This window comes from Linepithema humile, chromosome 5, assembly GCF_040581485.1.
Source record: "Linepithema humile isolate Giens D197 chromosome 5, Lhum_UNIL_v1.0, whole genome shotgun sequence".
Lineage (NCBI taxonomy): Eukaryota > Metazoa > Arthropoda > Insecta > Hymenoptera > Formicidae > Linepithema > Linepithema humile.
Window position 1 is genome coordinate 12,624,263 of NC_090132.1, and position 15,993 is coordinate 12,640,255.

The 15,993-nt window shown below is 33.5% G+C and overlaps 1 long non-coding RNA gene across 1 annotated transcript; it reads left to right on the forward strand.

The window, feature by feature from the left end:
• Positions 1–1,369: 1,369 nt before the first annotated feature.
• LOC136999856 (uncharacterized) lies at positions 1,370–10,307 on the forward strand. Its single transcript, XR_010890134.1, has 2 exons — positions 1,370–1,984; positions 2,120–10,307. It is a non-coding gene; the product is annotated as an uncharacterized lncRNA (long non-coding RNA).
• Positions 10,308–15,993: the final 5,686 nt, after the last annotated feature.

Genomic DNA, 15,993 nt, shown 5'->3' on the forward strand with positions numbered 1-15,993 from the left:
ATTCGTGCGCATAATGTGCGAAACGGAACGCAACCTGTGTCTATTCTTGTCCTCATGTTTGTGAGATATATGAGTACAATATGATCTCAGAATGCATACATTTTCCTATCTGGGAGCATATCCCTACGTTTTAAAAGGGTGGGACGGGTGGTCTGAAACACCCGGTATAGTTAGAAAATATGATCCTTGCCATTTCTTGCTAAAACGTTCGCTGGGTATCTACGTCTATCACTATATAACGCTTTGGTAATATCTTTTTTAACAATGATTGTGTTTGACTTACACACATAACAAATTTTTTGATAATATTCAATAAAATATTATTAAAAAATTTGACTAAAGCGTACATTTTTATCAATTTTTATTCAGATTAATTTTAATAGAGGAGGTTATCAAGATTAATATAGATTTCTCTCATACACAGTCACGAGCGTACGCATGCTTGCTCATGCATGCACGTCCATGTACGAACACAAAGGAACATGCACAAACAGGCGCGGACACGCATGAGTACGTTTCGTTAAATTTAAATGCAAATAACTACGACTGAAATTGAAAAATACCGGACATATAAATAGTTAATAAATAGTTAATTTTTACTGGTTTATCTTATGCAATCACAGTGATATAAAACATTTATGTCTGTAAATAAAAGAGATTAATTAATTATTGGGACATTGTTAAGATTATTTCGTTTTTCTGTATAATTTACATTTAAATTTTTTTCTGTAAAAGAAATAATAATTTGTTACACGGCGGTGACATTATATGAAATTACGAAATCTGTTTTGAAAAGAACGAATGTACAATAAGTCTAGTAATCCTTAAGCCGTAAGAAGTTGCGAATCATCACAGATTGTTCGCTACTTATTCGTTTGTGATTAGTTAATTTCTGATGACTTAAAGCTTACGACATCAATTATAGACTAGGCCTAACTGCATGCAAGAGTAGTACAGGACAGATTGGCTTGTACTATTGTGTTTTAGTAAGTCCTGTTGCAGCTAAAAAGAACAAACCCAATGTATTATATTACATACACATGAAAGCTTGCTTTATGTTGTAAAATAATAATTAAACTTCTTTAAATTGGCAAGAATGCTTTCTCAATGTTACTTTGTATAAAGAACAAGATTTGGAAGTCTTACAGAAATGTAAGTAGAATGATTAATTGTTTACAGACATAACAGCATACAAAAAACAAAAATACATATCTATATATAAGAAATAAAGATATTGCAATCCTACGTTTCTCTACATTGCATGAAAGATATCTTAACCTCACGTGTATCATTGTCTTAATACTTCATTATCGTGTTTTTTTAATATCAAACATATCTGCAAATCTTTTAAATCTTCCCACGAAGTGACATTAAGTAAGCATATTTTGTGCTAACTTAAAGGAATTTGGTTTTTTACGCGAAATGTGGCAAGTGTATGTAATAAGATAATAAGATAAGATATGTTACAATTAGAAGCAAGTATTTTTTGTGCAGTATAGTTTATAATACAAGGGTATGTAGAAATATATGCAGCATAAACTTAACAGTATTCCAACCATTAATCAATCTCCTTTATTTTCAGTGATGAGATCTCTACAGTTTTGCTGAAAATAATGCATATGCTGTCTGTGCAACATGTATTAGTACTTAAGGGGAAAGATGTAACTGCAATATGAGATCGTAATTTTAAAAATTGTGTTTTCTGACTATTCACTCAACCTAAAGGAAGAATGAATGCTGATGATAACAATTATTCTGGTATAATTGCTGTACGAATCAGATCTTAATGTTGCGCTACATACTTATTATCATATTTTGTTTATTTTAATTTTAAGGAGGTGAAAGTAATATTGTTGTGCTTTGTAAGTGGATCCATAAGTCTTCCAAATCTTGTTCTTCCGACGATGTTACGTTGAATAAGCATTCTTTTGTGCTTACATAATGGAGCATGGTTATTTTAGCAACACGGAGCAAGTTCTTAAGTGTATGTAATAGGATACATTATAATTAGAAGCAAGTACTTTTTTTGTTTATAATACAAGAGTATATATAGAGTATGTGCAACATATATGCTTAATAATATGTATTTCAGTTATTAATCAATCTCTTTTATTTTCAGTTGTGAAATCTATGCAGTAATTTTTCAATTATATGGAATAATGTATTTTTGGATGCATAATTACTTCAAGTGATTTACATAATTCTTCGCAAAATGTCTATACCCATTGCTGTAGCACAGATTGACTGCAGCATTCACATCCTTTATCAGTGTATTTGTGAAAAGAACATTCAAGACCACTTTCAAAAACATATGTAAAGCATGTGAATTTATATCTGGCATAAACAGGAGTATACTTCATCTCATGATCTGTTCTTTTTTTACAAACTTTATTTGCCAAGTGTATAAACAATTACTCCAATTAATAAACTTTAAATTCTTCGCTATCTTCTTGAGCTGCATCACTTAACCGTATTAACAAAGATTACTATTTCCATATAATTATTTGTTGTATAGTTATATAGAGCAAGTTTTTAAATGTATGTAATGAGATACATTATAATTAGAAGCTAATTTTTTTTTATTGTTTAAGGCTAGATTGCACAAGCATTATTTTGAATTTAAGCGAGACTTAAATATGTGTCCATCTTTATCTTTTGTTTTAAATAAATGAAGACAAATACATATTTAAATCTCGCTTAAAGCCAAAATAACGTTGGTGCAATCGTGCCTAATTGTTTATAATACAAGAGTATATACAGGGTGTCCCGCGTAAGGTGTACCACCGGGAACTGGGAGGTAGATGGGATTGAAATAAATATAAAAGTCTTTTACCGTTTTACGATATTCGCAATAATAAACGAGATATTAATTTTTACAATTGGACTAATGAGAGCGCGTCGAGAGAAGCGCTCGAGCCGCTCGAGGTCTAGCCCGGCCTAGTCTATCATACATTGGCTGCGGGCGGCGCGTTGGAAAGGCAAGAGGGGAAACGCGCCGTGGCTCGGCGCTCAGCTCACGTCTCGCCGCACCGCGCCTAACGTCACGCGTCTATGCCGCTACGCACAATCGCGATTACAATATGTATGTTGTATAATAATGACAAATAACTTATTTAGGGAAGAAAATAATAAAAGATCGCGAATTTGCGATAAAGTACGATACGATAAAGAAAAAAATTACAATTGTGGATACTGTAATTAAGTTATTTTGTATTTATGCGTTAATTTTTTACATTAACACGATTCTGTTACTTTTACTTTATTATGATATTTATTTGTTGTGTACATTTGGTATGAATTTTTTCACAGTGCAAGGAAACGCTATCGTTTCCACACCACCTTGAGGTAGATAGCTTGGCGCGTTTTTTTTTTAAAGTGGTTTCCCCAGTAGGCCTAATCCACTCTTCTCACACTTCTAATTAAGTGTATGTTCAAAGTGCCTTCCTTGCATTTGCAAACATACTTCTACTCTCCGAGAAATTTGCCGTGTTGCACGGTGCGCCATATCTGGAGTGATGGTTTGAAAGGCCGCTATGATTTCATCACGTACCTCATTTTCAGTACCATCACGTTTATGCTCGACTAAAGCTTTGATATAGCCCCAAACGAAATAATCGAGCACGTTTAAATCTGGCGATCGTGCCGGCCAAACGATCGGACCACCCCGACCGATCCATCTATCCGAAAAACGATCATTTAAAATTTCTCGTACTCTACGAGAATAATGTGCGGGAGCTCCATCGTGCTGAAAAATCAGCGTTTCCCGCTCTCGAAGAGGAATGTCCTCCAAAAGAATGGGCAATTCATTTTCCAGAAATTCTGCATATCTTTGTCCATTGAGATGTGCCGGTAAAAAATACGGCCCGATCTGAAAATTTGCCACAGAAACGTTATGGAAACAATGCAATAGAAAAAAATGTCTTTATTTGCAAGAATATTTACCACTCTGTTTGCAAATATTCCTGCCCACACATTTATGGACCACCGATATTGGAAGGTGCACTGACGAACAGCTTGCGGATTCTCCTCTTCCCAAAACAAGAAATTGTGAGAATTGAATACACCATTCGGCGAAAAAGTTGCTTCGTCCGTCCATAAAATGTGATCGGGAAATGAAACATTTCGCCGACATTGTGCAAGGAATCCTGCGCAAGTTTTATTCATGATTATTATACAGTTAAAAGCGCTATAAATATCAAATAAAAATTAGAATAAAATCATAAAAATACCTTCACAGAAATAGATGCGCTGTATTTCATCTCGTGGAAAAAGTTGCTGCACACGTTGAAAATGGAAAGGATGCAATCCATTTTCTTGCAAAACACGATGCACTGTGGTTCGTGGTATACCAAGTGCGCGACTTACACGGCGTATAGTATTTTGGGGATTTTCCTCGAACGCACGCAGAATTTGTTCGTCGTTGTTGACGTGACGACGCAATACCCTGTCACGGTTTTCATGCATAACAACTCCTGTTTCTATTGCGCGTAGGAAACATCTCGTTATTGTGTGCCTGCTTGCATGCCGACGATTCGGAAATCGCTCCGCGTACAGACGCTCCGCGACACGAGCATTTCCTCTGGCCATACCGTAAAAATAAATCATGTAAGTATACTCTTCCGTTGTAAAATTCATTATAAGCGCACTCTAATAATACATTACTAAGAACAGATACGTGCAACAAATGTAAATACGAGAAAAAAACAATTGAAAATATATTTTCAATTATTTTTTTCTTGTGGTCATATATTGTTTTTTTCTCGTATTCACATTTGTTGCACGTATCTGTTCTTAGTAATGTATTATTAGAGTGCGCTTATAATGAATTTTACAACGGAAGAGTATACTTACATGATTTATTTTTACGGTATGGCCAGAGGAAATGCTCGTGTCGCGGAGCGTCTGTACGCGGAGCGATTTCCGAATCGTCGGCATGCAAGCAGGCACACAATAACGAGATGTTTCCTACGCGCAATAGAAACAGGAGTTGTTATGCATGAAAACCGTGACAGGGTATTGCGTCGTCACGTCAACAACGACGAACAAATTCTGCGTGCGTTCGAGGAAAATCCCCAAAATACTATACGCCGTGTAAGTCGCGCACTTGGTATACCACGAACCACAGTGCATCGTGTTTTGCAAGAAAATGGATTGCATCCTTTCCATTTTCAACGTGTGCAGCAACTTTTTCCACGAGATGAAATACAGCGCATCTATTTCTGTGAAGGTATTTTTATGATTTTATTCTAATTTTTATTTGATATTTATAGCGCTTTTAACTGTATAATAATCATGAATAAAACTTGCGCAGGATTCCTTGCACAATGTCGGCGAAATGTTTCATTTCCCGATCACATTTTATGGACGGACGAAGCAACTTTTTCGCCGAATGGTGTATTCAATTCTCACAATTTCTTGTTTTGGGAAGAGGAGAATCCGCAAGCTGTTCGTCAGTGCACCTTCCAATATCGGTGGTCCATAAATGTGTGGGCAGGAATATTTGCAAACAGAGTGGTAAATATTCTTGCAAATAAAGACATTTTTTTCTATTGCATTGTTTCCATAACGTTTCTGTGGCAAATTTTCAGATCGGGCCGTATTTTTTACCGGCACATCTCAATGGACAAAGATATGCAGAATTTCTGGAAAATGAATTGCCCATTCTTTTGGAGGACATTCCTCTTCGAGAGCGGGAAACGCTGATTTTTCAGCACGATGGAGCTCCCGCACATTATTCTCGTAGAGTACGAGAAATTTTAAATGATCGTTTTTCGGATAGATGGATCGGTCGGGGTGGTCCGATCGTTTGGCCGGCACGATCGCCAGATTTAAACGTGCTCGATTATTTCGTTTGGGGCTATATCAAAGCTTTAGTCGAGCATAAACGTGATGGTACTGAAAATGAGGTACGTGATGAAATCATAGCGGCCTTTCAAACCATCACTCCAGATATGGCGCACCGTGCAACACGGCAAATTTCTCGGAGAGTAGAAGTATGTTTGCAAATGCAAGGAAGGCACTTTGAACATACACTTAATTAGAAGTGTGAGAAGAGTGGATTAGGCCTACTGGGGAAACCACTTTAAAAAAAAACGCGCCAAGCTATCTACCTCAAGGTGGTGTGGAAACGATAGCGTTTCCTTGCACTGTGAAAAAATTCATACCAAATGTACACAACAAATAAATATCATAATAAAGTAAAAGTAACAGAATCGTGTTAATGTAAAAAATTAACGCATAAATACAAAATAACTTAATTACAGTATCCACAATTGTAATTTTTTTCTTTATCGTATCGTACTTTATCGCAAATTCGCGATCTTTTATTATTTTCTTCCCTAAATAAGTTATTTGTCATTATTATACAACATACATATTGTAATCGCGATTGTGCGTAGCGGCATAGACGCGTGACGTTAGGCGCGGTGCGGCGAGACGTGAGCTGAGCGCCGAGCCACGGCGCGTTTCCCCTCTTGCCTTTCCAACGCGCCGCCCGCAGCCAATGTATGATAGACTAGGCCGGGCTAGACCTCGAGCGGCTCGAGCGCTTCTCTCGACGCGCTCTCATTAGTCCAATTGTAAAAATTAATATCTCGTTTATTATTGCGAATATCGTAAAACGGTAAAGGACTTTTATATTTATTTCAATCCCATCTACCTCCCAGTTCCCGGTGGTACACCTTACGCGGGACACCCTGTATACAGTATACACGAAATATATGCCTAATAGTATTCCAGTAATTAATCAATCTTTTTTATTTTTAGTTGTGAGATCTGTGCAGTTTTACTAGAAATAATGCATTTTTTGCAACATATGCTATTGTGTTTTCTAAGGGTTACGTCCCATGGCTTGTATTTTTCGCGGAACGCATATCGCGTAACCAATCAGTAGCATAGTATAAATGAAATAATGTTTTGTTATGCTTATACAAAGCTTCTGATTGGTTACGCGAGACGCGTTCCGCAAAAAATACATACCATGGGACGTCATCCTAACTATTCACTCAACTTAATAAAAGACTGAATACTGATGATGACAATTATTCTGACAAAATTGATGTACGAATTCTCAATCTTTGTTGTTTCTATTTTCATCGTTAAAACTTATTGATGTATTAATATTTAATATAAAAGTAAAAAGCAAGACTGCATTATTATCAAATACTTATGATAAAATGTAACATTATTTAATTTAGAGTTTAAATTTAAGATCTTACTGAAGATAAAAGAGATTGAATATGAATTGGTAAATTGTCAGACTTACGTTGCGTTTGTATACTCTTGTATTGTAATCACTATAAAAATATAAAAAATACTTGCTCCTAATTATAATGTATCTTATTAAATACTCATAAAAACTTGCTCCATGTTTCTAAAATAATTGAACTTCTTCAAGTTAATAAGAAAATATGCTTTCTCAATGTTACTTTGTTGGATGATCAAGATTTGCAAATAAATACATATTATAGATATGTTTGATACTAAAAACCCAATAATATCTGTAAATCTTCCAAATCTTATAATCTTCCAACAAAATGACATTGAGTAGGCGTACTTTTGTGTTAACTGGAAGAAACTTGATTATTTTAGCAATATCCGAAGTTTTATTTGCGAAAAGGTACAGTATAATTATCAAGAGACACGATAGTGTCTCGCGCCAAGTTCACGCGCAGCGCAAGACCGACCGTGTTTTAGCAATATCCAAAATTTTATTTGCGAAAAGGTACAATATAATTATCAAGAGACACGATAGTGTCTCGCGCCAAGTTCACGCGCAGCGCAAGACCGACCGTGTATCTTTACGCGAAACGGAAGGTTCAGATGAGCCGAGATTATCGGATCACAATAACGGCTGGGCCGATTGAGTTGCTAATAGGCTCAATCGAAAGCGCATACCCAAATTACATAAGAAAAATATGCTTGTTTTTGCTCTGTGTGCTTTATAAATCAAGATATATGCATCCAAAGTCGAGAAATCTAAAAAATTATTTTTCTCGGATGTCACGCTCAAATGTAACGCATGTCTTATTGGTCAGCGTCGTCAGCAACCAATCAGAACGCACTCAACTAATGCGTTCAGATTTCTTTTTCTAAAAGACGTCTTTCCTTTTCTATTTCTAATATGGCAGCGCTCAGACCTGTCAGCTCGCAGCTTTGATGATATTAATTAACGTTGATATAATTAATATCGGTCGTAAAATGTATATATATCGTGTTGTGGAGACAAATAAAGATAGTGTATATAAAAAATAATAGTATTCTTCATAAAAAAAATTTTTTTTGATCTTAAAATGCAGAAGTGTACACTCTCAGTATTCTGTAGTTAGTTAGTGGACAGACAGAACAGAAAGTGTACTTTGTGCAGATGGTGGAATCTGCAAGTATGTAAGCAGGTATGTAAGCAGGTATGTAATCAGGTATGTAATAAAACTAATAATATATTTATTTATGTCTTTGTCTGAGCGCTGTCACAAGTAAAAAAAAACTGTCGTATATATATTGTTACGTCCTGATAGATGTAGAATTTTTTCGTTGGGCTCGGCGATCGACGTAAACGGACCTGACCGCACGAGCCGAGCGGCACGTTTAGGACTTGCGACGGGTCAGCGACTGGAAGAGTCGTTTTTACTCCGTCAACAAGTCAACCGCTCGTGGTTCCCTTTTTGGGTCAAGGAATTGAATCCCTATTACCCGGGGCGGAACCTTTGTGCGCAATTTGAGAGGGAAGGTGTGAGGGGGTGACGAACGAGGAGGGTGTGGTTAAATAAAAAAGAACAAAAGTTTAATTTACTAAAGACAACATTTTAATTTGATTGAATTTATAATTAGGATACAAAAACTTAATTCTTAATCGCATATGTTAATAATTTTATTTATGTATTCTTTACAAGTGTGTGTGTGTGTGTGTGTGTGTGTGTGTGTGTGTGTGTGTGTGTGTGTGTGTGTGTGTGTGAGTGTTTTATTTTTCCGGAGGGAGGACAGAAGAAATAATAAAATAAAGAGAAATGAACTGACTTACTCGTTGCAGAGTAGTTTCGGATCGCGTTGAATATGTTCGGTGGTTCTGAGCAGGCGCCCCGTTGAGGGAAGGTGTTGTATAGGCGTCGGACCCTTTTGTAAACGAGTGGGCACCCTACTGCGGGATGGTGTCGTCAAGGTAATGGACCCTCTACTTGAGATGCACCACGAGATGGTCGCGACAAAGTATCAACTGATTTTACTCTTTGATTCGCGCCCCTGAACTACTCGAAAAACTGTTTGAGCTAAACGGAATAACTGCGCAAAACTGCTTGAAAAACTGTGTGTGATTGTGTCCGGAGCCACCAGAACACGGGTTTTTATACTTTTTCTTTGGGGTAGATCCCTTTGGAAAATCTTAGGTTTTTGGAGCGGGGATCGAATAGGAATTAGTCTTGCGAGAAAATTTTTAATGTGGGGGAGGATGGCGTCATTTTTAGCTAATAGGATTGGGTTTAGATGACTAGGTTACTTGAAATGAGATAGGAAGAAAGAGGCCCTAACGAATAAGGAATAGCGTCGTTTCGGGTCCATATATGATGGGGGTAGGTTTTTGAGGTGGCGTAACCCGGTTGGTGTTAATTAGTATAGGTGGGGTGCATCTCAGTGTCTTAAGATCTGGGTGGGCGTAGTCTTTAGACCATACGATGGAATGATGGGTGGTCTATAGAAGTGCTTGCCCCGATTCTCGGCTTTCGGATTGGGTGGTTAAGAATCGGTATATAAGTTCGCAAAGCCTTGGGTCACTGATCTAATAAATTTGACAGTTTACGACTGTCGCGTGCCCTTGGTGTCGCGTGGAGAGTGCGACTAATGCATCTCGGTTTCCCAGACCTACTAAACACGTGCGCCGTATCAGGTGTCGCGCCTTCTCGGCATGCGACTGCGGTCATTCCCCGATCGTTACTCGGTAAAACCCTATCTACTAGCTAGAGTTCCCGTAGGTGGAATCCAAGAGTATGACTAGTTGGTGCCAGTTTTTTCTTTTTATCTCTTACTCTAACCGTCTGGAGTCGGTTAAGGACTCCAGCTACCGCGAAGTTTTGACTTTTACGGTTTTTCTGGCGACGATAGGCACGCTGAGCGGCCAAGGTATTTTGAAATATCCATGCTATTTTTCTCCGTGAGAAGATTCGAGCTCCTGGTGTCTCATGAGAAAAACAGCTCTGGCGTTATAATATTTCTTAAGAGTTTTGTTGGTTCCGCGTTTACTAGGTCTGGTATTTAATGAAAAGAAAAGAATCGTGTAGTCTGATCAGGACGTAACAATATTATTAAAAAAAAAGAAATATCTATAAAAAAATTACCTTTTTTAAAAAAAGGTAAAAAAAAGGCGCCAAGTACACGTTCTTGTCACAACTAAAACAAAACAGTATTGTCTTACTTTTCAAAGAAATTGTCGTATATATTAAACCTTTCAAAAAAACCTGTCGTATATATTAAAATTTTCAAAAAAAGCTATCTTATATACTTCTTACAAAAAAATATGATATCAAGAAATGGCATCAAGTGGGACTAAAGAACTATGAAAAAACTTGTACACTATTTCTATAAAACTCTTGTACATAAAGCTGTCGTATATATAATTAATTATATTATATACTATATTTTATCATATTTTACATATACTATATTATATATACTATATATATTATAAAAAAATAAAAAAAATATTTAAAAAATAAAAATATTTATTAAAAAACGCAAAAAAACTTGGCGCTGCTACACCTTAAAGTAATGAAATTAACATGTAGTTTACTGTAGCAGCGCCAAGTTTTTTTGCGTTTTTTAATAAATATTTTTATTTTTTAAATGTTTTTTTTATTTTTTTATAATATATATAGTATATCTAATAATATATATAGTATATATAGTATAGTATATGTAAAATATGATAAAATATAGTATATAATATAATTAATTATATATACGACAGCTTTATGTACAAGAGTTTTATAGAAGAGTTTTATAGAAATAGTGTACAAGTTTTTTCATAGTTCTTTAGTCTCACTTGATGCCATTTCTTGATATTATATTTTTTTGTAAGAAGTATATAGGATAGCTTTTTTTTGAAAATTTTAATATAAACGACAGGTTTTTTTGAAAGGTTTAATATATACGACAATTTTTTTGAAATCAAGAGACACGGTAGTGTCTCGCGCCAAGTTCACGCGCAGCGCAAGACCGACCGTGTATCTTTACGCGAAACGGAAGGTTCAGATGAGCCGAGATTATCGGATCTCAATAACGGCTGGGCCGATTGAGTTGCTAATAGGCTCAATCGAAAGCGCATACCCAAATTACATAAGAAAAATATGCTTGTTTTTGCTCTGTGTGCTTTATAAATCGAGATATATGCATCCAAAGTCAAGAAATCTAAAAATCATCATTTTTTTCGGATGTCGCGTAAAACGTTCACTAAAATGTTTGCTAAAATGTAACGCATGTTTTATTGGTCAGCGTCGTCAGCACGCAACCAATCAGAACGCACTCAACTCAGTTTTCTAATATGGCGGCTCTCAGACCTGTCAGCTCGCAGCTTTGATGATATTAATTAACGTTGATATAATTAATATCGGTCGTAAAATGTATATATAACGTGTTGTGGAGACGAATAAAGATAGTGTATATCAAAATAATAATATTATTTATAAAAAAAATTTTTTTTGATCTTAAAGTGCAGAAGTGTAGCGAGACATGTTGACAACACTCTCAGTATTCTGTGGTTAGTGGACAGACAGAACAGAATAAAATTGACTGGAAATGATAAATATTGTTAGAACTAATTTAGTATACATAGAACAAAAATATTAAACTTTGATATTTAATTTTATTTATTTTGGACAAATCATACACTAAAGTCTCGAATCATGTGCTTTTTTGAGAGAAAGTATGATAAAATTAAAATTTATACAATCATACTAATTATCACTATGCCTTATGTGACAATTGTTTAGAGACTTTAGTGTATGATTTGTCTAAAATAAATAAAATTAAATAACTCAAAGTTTAATATTTCTGTTCTATGTATACTAAGTTAGTTCCAACAATATTTATAATTTCCAGTCAATTTTATTACAATCAAAACAAAACAGTGTTTTACCTTTCAAAAAAATTGTTGTATATATTAAATAAAAAAAACTGTCGTATATATATTATTAAAAAAAAAGAAATAATATCTATCAAAAAATTACCTTTTTTAAAAAAAGATAAAAGAAAGGCGCCAAGTACACGTTCTTGTTACAACTAAAACAAAACAGTATTGTTTTACTTTTCAAAAAAATTGTATATATTAAACCTTTCAAAAAAACCTGTTATATACAGGGTGTCTGGCAATAATCGCCCCACCGGTCATATACAGGTAGAGGAGGTCAAATCGAGTAGAAAAGTCCTTTACCATTTTTTGATTTTTGTAATAAGTACTAAGTAATTAACGAAAAAAGATTGGTGAATCCGTGCAAGTAAAGCGCGCGCAGCGAGAAGGACATCCCACTGCTATGCGATCACTAGGCGCGCGATGAAGCGTTGGGAGGAGCGCTCTACAAATGACAATGGCAACATACGAGCGGCGCGTAACGCTAGATCCTTGTGTCCTAGTGATCGCGTAGCAGTGGGACGTCCTTCTCACCGCGCGCGCTTTACTCGCGCGGATTCGCCGATCTTTTTTTGTTAATTACTCAGTACTTATTATGAAAATTAAAAAATGGTAAAGGACTTTTCTACTCGATTTGACCTCCTCTACCTGTATATGACCGGTGGGGCGATTATTGCCAGACACCCTGTATATTAAAATTTTCAAAAAAAGCTATCTTATATACTTTTTACAAAAAAATATGATATCAGGAAATGGCACTAAGTGGGACTAAAGAACTATGAAAAAACTTGTACACTATTTCTATAAAACTCTTCTATAAAACTCTTGTACATAAAGCTGTCGTATATATAATTAATTATATTATATACTATATTTTATAAATTAAAAATATAATATTGGCTCAAATTATTCAAATAAATTATTAACAACAAGCTACAGAGCCCAAGCTGGATTTTCGTGCTTAATTTATTAATATATTATAACAAATGTTTAGGTCAATCTAGACGTTTCGACCATCTGGTTGTGGTCATCTTCAGTAGTTAGTTATTATAAAATTCGGAACATATTAATAAACAATCGTTACTTATAAAACTAATTCGGATATTACAATCTTCTTATATTCGTTACATTTAAAAATTGTTTAGAAGGACAACACATCTTGAAAGTCATGCCTCTTCTAATAACACCAATCTTAAGATCATCAGGAAGGAAATCATGTTTTACATTAAACATACACGATGTCCTTTTTAAGATTTGAATTGTGGTTGATTGCAATTATTCTCAATGCATAGCAGTACCGTCATGTTGTGTTTTCGTGTAAACTTTCTTATTTTAAAAAAACTAAGAACCAAAACTATTCGGTGTAACGAGTCAGTTTGCTAAAAATGATATTGGAGGTCCGTGTCGTTTGAGTGGACATGGCAAACTGAAGAAAACACATAGTTGCTTTCAAGAAAAAGTATGCAGTTGCATGTTGCAAACTACATATTTTTTCTTGAAAGCAACTATGTGTTTTTTTTTATACCAATTGATTCGTCTCATTATTTTATGCATAAAAGTATTAAAGTAAGATTCCCAAAAATTGAATATTTTACAAGATATTTTGTATTTTATGTCAAAATACTGTAATTTACAAGCCTCATAACTCGAAAAGTACTTAATGAAAAATAACTTCATTATAGTGTTTTGAAAAGCTCTTGACACCAGCTATTAGATTTTGGAATAAAAAATAGGGGTTTCCATTTAAAAAAATAACTCTGACCTTCAAATTCCTTGAAAATCAACTGCAAAGTCAAAGTCAAGGTCACCATCAGATAGATCCCTTGAAATCATGCAAATTTCGTCTGAGCCATTTTTTTTACAAGCACATCCCTACGTTTTAAAAGGGTGGGACGGGTGGTCTGAAACACCCGGTATATTATACTATATATACTATATATATTATTAGATATACTATATATATTATAAAAAAATAAAAAAAACATTTAAAAAATAAAAATATTTATTAAAAAACGCAAAAAAACTTGGCGCTGCTACAGTAAACTACATGTTAATTTCATTACTTTGAGGTGTAGCAGCGCCAAGTTTTTTTGCGTTTTTTAATAAATATTTTTATTTTTTAAATATTTTTTTTATTTTTTTACAATATATATAGTATATCTAATAATATATATAGTATATATAGTATAATATATGTAAAATATGATAAAATATAGTATATAATATAATTAATTATATATACGACAGCTTTATGTACAAGAGTTTTATAGAAGAGTTTTATAGAAATAGATACAAGTTTTTTCATAGTTCTTTAGTCCCACTTGGTGCCATTTCCTGATATCATATTTTTTTGTAAAAAGTATATAGGATAGCTTTTTTTGAAAATTTTAATATATATGACAGGTTTTTTTTGAAAGGTTTAATATATACGACAATTTTTTTGAAAAGTAAATAATACTGTTTTGTTTTAGTTGTAACAAGAACGTGTACTTGGTGCCTTTTTTTTTACTTTTTTTTAAAAAAGGTAATTTTTTTTAATTTAACTTTGAGTGGAGGTGCTTCGGAGATTTGAAGGTCATCGTCATTTTTTTAAATGGGACTATCCTAATTTTTTTATATAAGTCGATTCCTCGCAATATTCAGTATAAAAAGTTATTAGGGTAGGATGACCAGAAAATGAATGGTTTACGAGATATTCTATACTTTAATTTTACATAAACTATAAAATTTCTTGTTATTTATTTTTCAATTATCTTACCTTAACACTTTTATGCACAAAATAATAAGAGGAATCAATTGGTGTAAAAAAACATAGTTGCTTTAAGAAAAAATATGTAGCTGAAATGATATATCATATTTTTTAACATTTTATAAACTCTCCGAATTTTGTTTGGGACAAATAAACATTGTATATTTTGTTTCTAACTTAAATTATATCAAATAAATGCGTTTTCGTTAAGATGAAGTAAGTTTTTACAATAATACAGTTTTTTTTAACGTCGTCAAAATCGCCACTGTACTGCATGTCGTCAAACTATACAGTGTCGTGAAAATCTCCTTTTCACTATTACGGGTTAATTTAACGACAGTCACCAAAGTATACGATTAAACGGTAAAAATTTTAACGACGGTCGTCAAAGTAGCCAGAAGTCGTCGAAGCTGCCAATGCGTGCCTAAAATTGTCGTCGAAGTATACGATTGACATACATATATATATATATATATATATATATATATATATATATATATATATATATAATATGTCACTAACACACGTATATATTTCGTACATATGTATATTCTGATGTTGCAAATGTTTTCTGTTTTATATAATACATAAAATTATCAACAAACTTCTATTTTTTTAAATAAAAATTACCAATTAATTATCTCGATATAAAAAGTATAAAAAAATTATTATTTGATTAATAATTTACCTTTATTTAGACTTTTGTTTTCATTTATTTCACTTTTATTTAAAACTTTCTCACTATTCATGTAATAAGCTGTTGAAGCACTGCTCTGTGTTCTTAAAATGCATTTTGTAGATGAGCTCTTAACAATATTATAGTTTTTTAAAGGTGTACGAGATTTATCTAACTTCTTTTCATCTTCTAATGTACTATTATTATAACCTGTACATAAAAAAAGTAATAAAAATTATGAGATATAAAATATAATAATAAATAATGATAATATAATTGTTCCTATTAATTTTTTAAGAATTGTTTTTTTTTAAATAATAAGTGTATCAAATGTCACAATCATTACTTAACATACAAATTTTTTATTTCTTTTGTTGTTTATAAATATTTTAACACAATCTCATCATCTAACTAATAAATATATATATATATTATATATACATATATATATATATA